Here is a 9,818-nt window from a genome sequence, read left to right as displayed (position 1 = left end):
CTTATTTTACAACAGTTAGTGCTTTTTCTTTGAATAATTTGAAATATTATTTTAATTCGTTCTAAATGAGGCATTGTTCTATCATATACATATTATTTGTATATGTGCACGTGTGTATGCATATATACATCTACATATACATGTGTATGTGTGTGTTTATATAAATACGCTCCTCGGTAGCTCAGTGATAAGTTTGATGGCTTATATAACACTAAATTTAGGACTCGATCCCTGCAGTTGGCATAGCGCAGTTAGCCTATTGCAGAGCTTTGCCCTTGAACAAACAAATTATAAATATTATTACTTACATGCATGCATATATATATATATACTCACAGATGTTGATATATTCTAGATTCAGTTAGAATGAAAGGAAACTAAGAACTAAGTTCATGACAATAATTCTAAACGAGTAGTTTTGTTTAAAACAACCAAAGTGATGTCGTTATCGATTGAAAATTGTGCAAATTTCATGGTAGAAAATGAGATCCTCATAACTTTGATAATAAATCATATATACTTCGCATGACTTCTTGATATTTATTAAGAACTATTTCACCCCAGTTCTTAATAGTAATTTTAGTTGCATGAGTTGTTGATAGTAAGTATTGTTGCATGTGAGTTCTTGACATTGTGTATGCATTTTTTGACTGTCAGTACTATGGCATAAGTTGCTAATAGTTCTGTTGCATGAGAGTTCTAATAGTAAAAACTGTGACGTGAGTACTTGACTTTAAAGACTGTTGTATAAGTTCTTGGTAATAAATACTGTTCCACGTGAGTTCTTGATAAAGAAGTAGGGAATACCGAGCTGGTTGCTACAGATGTAAGCTGTTATAGTGCTCGTAGTCCAGTATTAACAGAAATGTGTATTTTAGCACGTGATCAGGCTTTCTCAGTTTCACTTCTCAGGAATTAAAGAATGGAGTCCCGCGAAGATTTTGAAAGGTACGACAAAAATAGATTTGTATTTTACCTTCTGAGTAACGTATTTTTTGCACAAAAAATGGTTTAATCCTGCTTTAACAACTGGATATGCCATTTATTATATGAAATGTGACAATAATGACTGGTTGTTGTTGTTTTTGTTTTTGGTGTTCATGATGCAAAACGTTGTTGACATGTTGTGGGGCTACTTATTACACATTGTAATAATATAAGACTAGTAAACTCACCAAAAATGCTGAGGTCTTTTAGATAATCTAACTCTAAGAAAATCTTGAGATAACTGAAAGAAACGCCACATCGCTGAAACACCTGAGAAGCAACAAAAACTGCCCAGGAGAAAGTTGGGAACAAAGAGTTTACTTCTTTTGAGGTAATGGTACAAAAAAAGACAATAGATAAAAAACAAAATATTCCAGGCAGCAGCTGTGGTTGCAGTTTATTAATTGCAAGGAGTGGTCTCATCTTGAGTGCACTGAGCGGAGTCCGTCTTATGTGCGCCACCTCCGTGAGGACTCTAAGAATAACAATTTCCCCAACACAATTATATTGTTTTTCTTAATAGGCACAGTTAACCGAATTGGGAGCTTGTCTTATAGGATATTTTACTGAATAATTTAATGTCTATCTATATAATTTTGTTGTTTGTTCAAAGCAATTCTTTTGGATGTAGCAATGTACCCCAATAGATGTCACTACCCCGCTAAGGGGTCTTGTCAAATGTCTTTTCTTTAAAACGTAACCCATATATTAGAAGTTATGGGAGATCCAGTGCTTTTATATTCGGTTTTTAAAAACATAGACAGTGCTCTATAAAAGTAGAAAAAATAATTGGCTATCGTTTCAGGTTTTTATTTAAAGAAACAGTTTCAAAAACTTAACAACTAGTCTTGATCTCTCACTCTGTTGCATGCGTTATTTTGTATTAAGTACCGTTGCGTGATTCGTTGGCAGTGTATTTTGTTGCATAAGTAAGTACTATTGTATGAGTTTTTGATTGACAGTACTCTGACATAAGTTGATGATAGTAAGTACTGTTGCATGGGTTATTGATAGAATTTCCATAGCACCACTGCTTGAGTTATTAATTATAGTTAATGTTACATAAGCTATTGATAAAAAATACTATAGCATGAATTCTTGATGGAAAGTACTGTAGCATGAGTTCTTGACAGGAAGTACTATTGCCTAAATACTGAATAATTAGTACCATTTGATCAGTTCTTAATGCTAAATGCTTTAATTCACGATGTATTAATATAATTACTCATGCACATTAGTTCTCGATAGTGAGTACTGTTCCATGTGACTGATTGACAGCAACTATCATTATATGAGGTATTTATACTAAGTTCTATTGCATAAGTTAATAAAGGTAAATACTATAAAATATGTTATTTAAGATAAATACTATGAAATTAACTATCGAAGGTAAGTACTATGAAATTATATATTGAAGATAAGTACTATAAAATAAGTTATTGAAGATAAGTACTATAAAATAAGTTATTGAAGATAAATACTATGAAATTTACTATCGAAGATAAATATTATAAACTAAATTACTGATAGAATGTACAGTTTCATGAGTTCTTCATATTAAGTACCATACACAAGTTTTGATAGTAACTATTATTACATTAATTCTTGAAAATAAGTGTTGACAGTAAGCACTATAGCATGACCTTTTGATAGTAAGCACTGATCCACATAGGTTCGTGATAGAAAATACAGTTGTATGACGTATTGATAGAAAGTATTTTTAGACGAATTCTTTACAGAAAGTATTGTTGCATGAGTTTTGTCAGTAAGTACTGTTGTATGAATGTTTGATAGTAAGTACTGCTGTATTAGTTCCACACGAGTTCTTGATTGTATCTACTTCTGCAGGAGTTTTGTTATTAAATACTGTTGCATGATGTTTTATAAGTAAATCCTGTTTGATAAGTTTTGTTATTAAATACTGTTGTATGATGTTTTATAAGTAAATCCTGTTTGATAAGTTTTGTTATTAAATACTGTTGCATGATGTTTTATAAGTAAATCCTGTTTGATAAGTTTTGTTATTAAATACTGTTGTATGATGTTTTATAAGTAAATCCTGTTTGATAAGTTTTGTTATTAAATACTGTTGCATCAGTTTTATTAGTAAATACTGTTGTATGAGTTTTGTTAGTAAATACTGTTGTATGAGTTTTCTTAATAAACACAACTGTGTTAGTTCCAGACGCTGTTTCACACATGCTCCTGATTGTAAATACTGTTGCATGAATTTTGTTAGTAAATACTGTTGTATGAGTTTTGTTAGTAAATACTGTTGTATGACTTTTCTTAATAAACACAACTGTGTAAGTTCCAGACGCTGTTTCACACATGTTCCTGGTTGTAAATACTGTTGCATGAATTTTGTTAGTAAACGCTATTGTATGAGTTCTTGATTATAAATAATGTTTCAAGAGCTCTTGGCACTGCTTCTTATGGGTTCTGATTTCTGGGTGCTGTTGCATGGATTCTTAATAGTTAACATTACTCCACATAATGTCTTAGCTTGTTTGATAGCAGCATCAAATAAAGGCTCTACTTATATGTTGAACGTAGTCTTTATAATAGTGTATAACGTAAGATATTGGTAATAGATCTTATATATCATACTGCAGCGCAATGAGAATTATTATTACTTCTATGTTTTACAAAGATGAAGCCTTGTGGTAGATAACACAGGCCTGCGAATTCAAACTTCAAAAAAGTTGTTTTGGTTTTAATAACGGATTTTTCATAGTTGAGCTACGCAGATTTCGAAAATAATATTAATTTTTTTCTATCACGTAAGGATATTTTTTAGAAATCGGGAATAAAAAAAATTCTTATTTAAATCAAATTATTATTTCGGTTACCACAATGGACATTTTTATTATTATGTTTGTTATGTTTTGGTTTTTTTAGAACTATTGATAAGACTCTCACGTCGCGATTGGTCTAGAAAAATCTATAGCCAGTTGTCAAAGGTGACCCGATTTCAATGAAAATGATTCACTTATGTAAAAAGTACATATGACGTTTTGTGAAAAACCTGTATGTGATGGAGAAAAATGGATATCGTTTTGGGATTCAGCGTACAGGAATTACTCACTGTAGAACATGTAAAAAAGTTTAAGACGATAAAACCATCGCAGGCCTGCGTAATCAATTGAAGTACACGAATCTTGATGAAAATTATATAATTGTATTATTAAAGTGTATTATAATATTCTGTTTGAGAAAAAAGGTTTGGTAGCAAGCAGTGAATATGATACAATAGCATCGTTTCTTTGATTTAAAAATCAGCACTTTCCTAAATGTGTGTTTAATTATTCGAAATAGTTGTTTTCATAAACAATAGCTATTAAAGATGGAAATTCACAGTGAATCGAAAAGTGAGAAGAGTATTATCCCTAACGTGGTGACTTAACTGCTGACAACATCACTGAAGTTTGGAGAGTACCAAGTTCGAGTCCCGACTGATTTCAACAAATACAATAAATCTTGAACTTAGTGAAAGATCAATATATGTTTTTATTTTCATTTTTTTCAACATATGTATGATGAAATTGTCTGTTTATTTTTTCAAGTAAGGTGTTGCTGCTATTTCCTTAATTAAGCTTGTTCATTTAGTGTCAACGAATAAATATATTGTAAGATTTAAAGTGCAGCACAAGAATTTTGCATGACTGGCGTTTCATTTGCATAAAATATAGAAAGGTAAAGGTGTAAAGACAGTTTATAACGAAATATTGTAATTTTGTTACAAACGTATTTTTCAACTTAATAACTATGGGCTGTTAATCATTACTTTCAAACATTTACTTTCAGAATTAAATACGTTATTAGTATATTATTTACTAATAAATAACAGGCTGAGTGAGTTTTTTAAAAAGTTTTCTTAACAAATGTAACTCTTACTGAAAAAATATTGATTCACTGCAGATGGATGGAATTGGTTCTTTTTACAAATACATCAGAAATTCAACAAGGACCAGGTGGTTAGGGCGCTCGACTCGCAATCTGAGGGTCGTGGGTTCGAATCCCCGTCACACCAAACATGCTCGCCCTTTCAGCCGTGGGGGCGTTATAATGTGACGGTCAATCCCACTATTCGTTGGTAAAAGAGTAGCCCAAGAGTTGGCGGTGGGTGGTGATGACTAGCTGCCTTCCCTCTAGTCTTACACTGCTAAATTAGGGACGGCTAGCGCAGATAGCACTCGTGTAGCTTTGCGCAAAATTCAAAATAAAACAATAATAATATTCAACAAGGAAGATATCTCTAATCCAGTGAAAAGTTTGACAATTAAGGCTCTGATAACTGTACAATATTAATAATTATATATCCTGGGCCAAATGTAGCCATGGAAACAGTTTATGTAAAGGAACCCTGTTCCTGATCTCTGTCTTCTTCATGTAGACATTTTAGTGAGTAGAATGTTTGGTTTATAGTTGACATAAATATGCTATTTTACATTAAAAGTAAGATTAAGTTATTGAAAAAAATTCAATTAATGCGTATGACATATGCACACCGGTGAAAAATGTATACCTTACACTGTACTTGATATTCCTGTAAAACATATATTCGTTAAATAGTTCCATTGTAGCATCTCAGGACAACTTTTCCAGTTAAACTAAACATTTATCACTCCATATACCAAACTTTTCGATGTGTCGTTTAATCTGGAGAATATTCCCCGCCACGATATGTACAGAGTGCTGCATACTTCAATTCAACATCAACACATTTTCACCGTGCTTATTGTGCTGACTTGCGCCTCATTAAACACCCACATTAATCGAGCTCAATATTTCAATCCCTCTGACAGTGCTGTTCACAGGAGTGTCCAATTTCCTGAGGCTTCCTTTATTTCTCCCCACTCACTTGTAGGAATTTCTTTACTATATCTTCCTTTCTGTGTAAATAACTCTTCCTTGTTTCGTTAACATCATCTAAACCACTTGTGCGATCACATAAACATAACATATTTTTTTAATGAATACCATAATTATCATTGATAACATCATTTGTTTGTACTAATGCAAGGAAGGTAATAGTGACATGTAGAACGGCTTTTCAGGTTTCCCATAAAGTTTCATTGCCGTTAAAAGAAGACACAGTGCTACAAACAGTGAAAGCATGGAAAAGTGGTAAGGTTTTGGATTTGTCAGGTTCATTTTTATCAATAACCTCATAAATGTTTATTGTACTTAGACTTTGCCGTACTTATGGTAAGTACTTCTATTTTATGGAAAGTTTGATTCAAGGCCAGGGACACCTGATAAGTTATAAGCTCTTAGGAACAAGTATTTTTTATTTGTTTGTTTGAAGTTAAGCACAAAGCTACACAATGGGCTATCTGTGCTCTGCCCACCACGGGTATCGAAACTCGGTTTCTAGCGTTGTAAGTCCGCAGACATACCGCTGTGTCACTGGGGACATGTTTTTATTAATTTTCTGTTCTGTTTTAATATAGTAAACATGATAACGTAATCGACTATATTTCTTGTTATATATGCTTGAAAGCAATAATGACAAACTTAATGAAAACCTACTGGCTAATAAACCTTATTTGAAGCAAAACATAAATTTGACCATCTTTGACTGCTAGTGATCATTTATGGTCAAATTTATCATGACCTCGATTTTAATTGATAAAGCGCGGTAAGACGTACATCTGTGTACTAAATTTGATGGTGAAGTGAAACCACGGGTGAGGGGGGTTGAGGGTTTGCAACCTCCTTACCGATGAATTACCACGCAAAAGTACCCTTAGACCTAATGAATAATAAATAAATAAATAAACCCCCTTAACAAAAATCCTGATCCGCCTTTGAAATTTTACACTTTTTTTTTATATATAAAACCGAAAATTATTGTAATGTATTGGACTTTCCTTCTTGTTGAAGCAAAACATGTTAAACGAAAGAGGAGGATTTACACGAAACGTGATAGACGGGTATATATTGATACAACGTAGGAAATACAATTGGTTTGGACCCTCTTCCGCATTAAATGCAGTGTAACCCTGTTAGGCTTTGGATGATACAAAACAAGAATGGTGCTTTTACCATGAACTCTACTGCATCATGGATTCAAATTACGTTTTGCTTGATCCCCCACCCCAGCGGTAAGTCTGCAGGCTTAAGACGCTAAAAATCGGTCGTCGATACCCGTGGTGGGCACAGATAACTAATTGTGTAGCTTTGTGGTCAACAACAACCAAACCAACCTAAAACTTTTTTTAGATTTTTTAAAAGATATTTATCAAATATTTTAAAACGTATAAGAGAACACCAAAAAAGTACATTTTTATTACTATTTTGTTAATTGTTTGTTTCAAAATGTTTGCGCAGATATTTTACAGCGCTAATCGACAACTCTTAGTCTACTCTTATTTGACCAAATAGTGGGATTTCACGGTCACTCTTATAGCTCACTCTCGGCCCCAAAGTACATAACGCGTTTTTGTGGCAACGGAACGCGAATCAAATCCTTGGATTCACAGTCAGGGCATACTAACCACTTGCCTGGCTTGGCCTTATAAGGATCACACACCATATGCGGTGATTTACAAATAAGTATCTATGTGGTACTTATTTGTTTGCTTCAGAAATTCACGCAAATACACAATTTTGAACTGATAGATTAGGGGGAAGCAAAACAGTAAACAGCACCTACCGCAACTTTTAGGCTACTAGTCGAATTTTTAACGTACCCATGGCCTAAAAGTGGGAAACGCATTTTTGCGGAAATGGGATGCGAACCATGAATCGTCCGATTCACGGTTCGGGCACATTAATCACTTGGCTACGCTCTGATCTATTTCGTTAAATATAAAAGTTATGTAACGTATGTTTGTAATTCTGTGGGCAGATGATGAGTGTCCGTGTGGTTGGTACATCAGTACAGTTAGCATTTCTAACATTGAAGGTTGTGAATTCAAGTCCAGGTGGAGTGATGCTTTTATCGAAACTGTTTTAAACATTAATTTAAAAAAAAAGGTAATATTTGACCAAAACATTACAGATTCACAGAAACAGCCAAGCTTCAAAAATGGATCAACCCCTTAAAGGAGTAAAATTGTATAAATAAAGGGTTAAAGTAAAAGGAGAAGAAAAGTTAGCCCTGCAGAGATGTAATATAAAATAATTGAGTTAAACAACACATAATTATGTTTAACACTTAACTTTATAGGAATTAATGTAAAACCAATTTCTCATTAGAGGGATATTTGTCATGTTTTTAACATATGCCTACAACAATACACAGTATACATTTAATATTAATTGTACTAAAAGCCTGAGTATATATGTATAATCCTACATTTCACAACAGGCTTTTAGACCACCTTACGTTGTTATACGCAGTTTTTGTTAGGAGACAAATACCACGGATTAACCTAATATTAAAAAATAGGATGATGAGGAAGGAGGAAGTTATCTTCAACAGAACTTAGCCATTTTACATCATATCTTCGTAGGGTTGGACCCGTTTCTGCTTATTTTGCATACATCGCATTTTTATGTCGTTTATACCTTTTTTTCTAACTTGTTGGACTTTTCTGCCATATAAGTTTGCCGCAGATTTCCACATCTAAAGTACTAAAATACTTGAGTAATTGTTTAAAGTTTAAACACTTAAAGCTTTGATTTTATCCCTTATTTAAATCTGTTTGGGACTTACATACTTAAGACACTGGGATTATCGATCATTTGGACTTACTTTACTACACATCTAAGGTACTGGGTTTATCTGATATTTGGATTTATTCGGATCTTTTTACCTAGTTAGGGTGCTGAGTTTATTCATAATTTAGATTCAGATCTACACATGTAAAGTCATGCGTTTCACGCCTGCTTCGGATTTACGTAAGTAAGATACTGTGTTGACCGGGTTTATATTTTTCGTATAAAATGCTTAATCTATCTTTAATTTAAACCTGCTTCGAATTGGGTTATCCTTCATTTAGACTCCCTTCAGATTTACATTTTATCTGTTATTTGAATCTACCTTAGAGTCAAGTATTTAATTTACTGTTTTTTTTTAAGCCTTCTTTCAAAATTGCAAGTCCAAGGTGCTGGATTTATCTGTTATTTAGGTCTCCTTATGGTTTATGCATGAAAGATGCTAAACTTAACCAATGATACATTTATCAGATTATCGCATGTAAATAGCTAGGCTTTTTGGTCATTTAAGTCTCCTGTTTTACGTATGGAAGACACTGGGTTTCAAGGCTGTCGTTGGCGTTCATGCATCCCGGTGGCCGCAAACAGTCCTAAGACGTCAGAACCTAAAGAGCATTTCGAATATTCAAATGTTTGAGTTTGTCTTTCAGTTAAAACATACCGTATATTTACTATAAGATATTTAGATCACTATTGTGTTTCATTTATTGTATTACTTCAACACAACGAAACGTATAATCATGAATTTAATTTTATTCAATTATCAATGAACATTTCAATAATGAATTATTAACTTTAAAACTTATACGTTTCATGTATCAAATACGTGATGATTATTTTATTTTATTTTAACGTGTTTTAACCAAGCGTCTGATAGCTCGCATAACATACCTTTGACTATTATGTCAGGACATGTTATTAGTATTACAGATGCGAATCAATTCACTTCTGACAAGTAGCACCACATTCGAGAACTATTACATAAGGTTGCGCATAAGCATTCCGTGGAGGGGGAGGTGTTATAACTAAAGCGTGCACAGAACAGATGGCAAGCTACTCAGAAAGCAATATAGATAAATAATTCAAAAAGATAGTTAACAAAGTGAAGAACTTCAACTGAAAAATACTTTAACGAGGAGGAAAAAAACAAATATTAAATTCAT

The 9,818-nt window shown here is 33.0% G+C and overlaps 1 long non-coding RNA gene across 1 annotated transcript in view; it reads left to right on the top strand.

The window, feature by feature from the left end:
* The window catches only part of LOC111086751, a 10,815-nt gene extending 5,974 nt beyond the window's left edge, over positions 1 to 4,841 (top strand). The window contains exon 3 of the long non-coding RNA XR_002611478.1: positions 4,325 to 4,841. This is a non-coding gene — a long non-coding RNA (uncharacterized LOC111086751). The remainder of the gene's footprint in view (positions 1 to 4,324) is intronic.
* Positions 4,842 to 9,818: the final 4,977 nt, after the last annotated feature.

Source organism: Limulus polyphemus, unplaced genomic scaffold (assembly GCF_000517525.1).
Source record: "Limulus polyphemus unplaced genomic scaffold, Limulus_polyphemus-2.1.2 Scaffold1391, whole genome shotgun sequence".
Lineage (NCBI taxonomy): Eukaryota > Metazoa > Arthropoda > Merostomata > Xiphosura > Limulidae > Limulus > Limulus polyphemus.
Note: the sequence above shows the minus strand (reverse complement) of the source record. Positions and strands in the feature narration are given on the sequence as shown.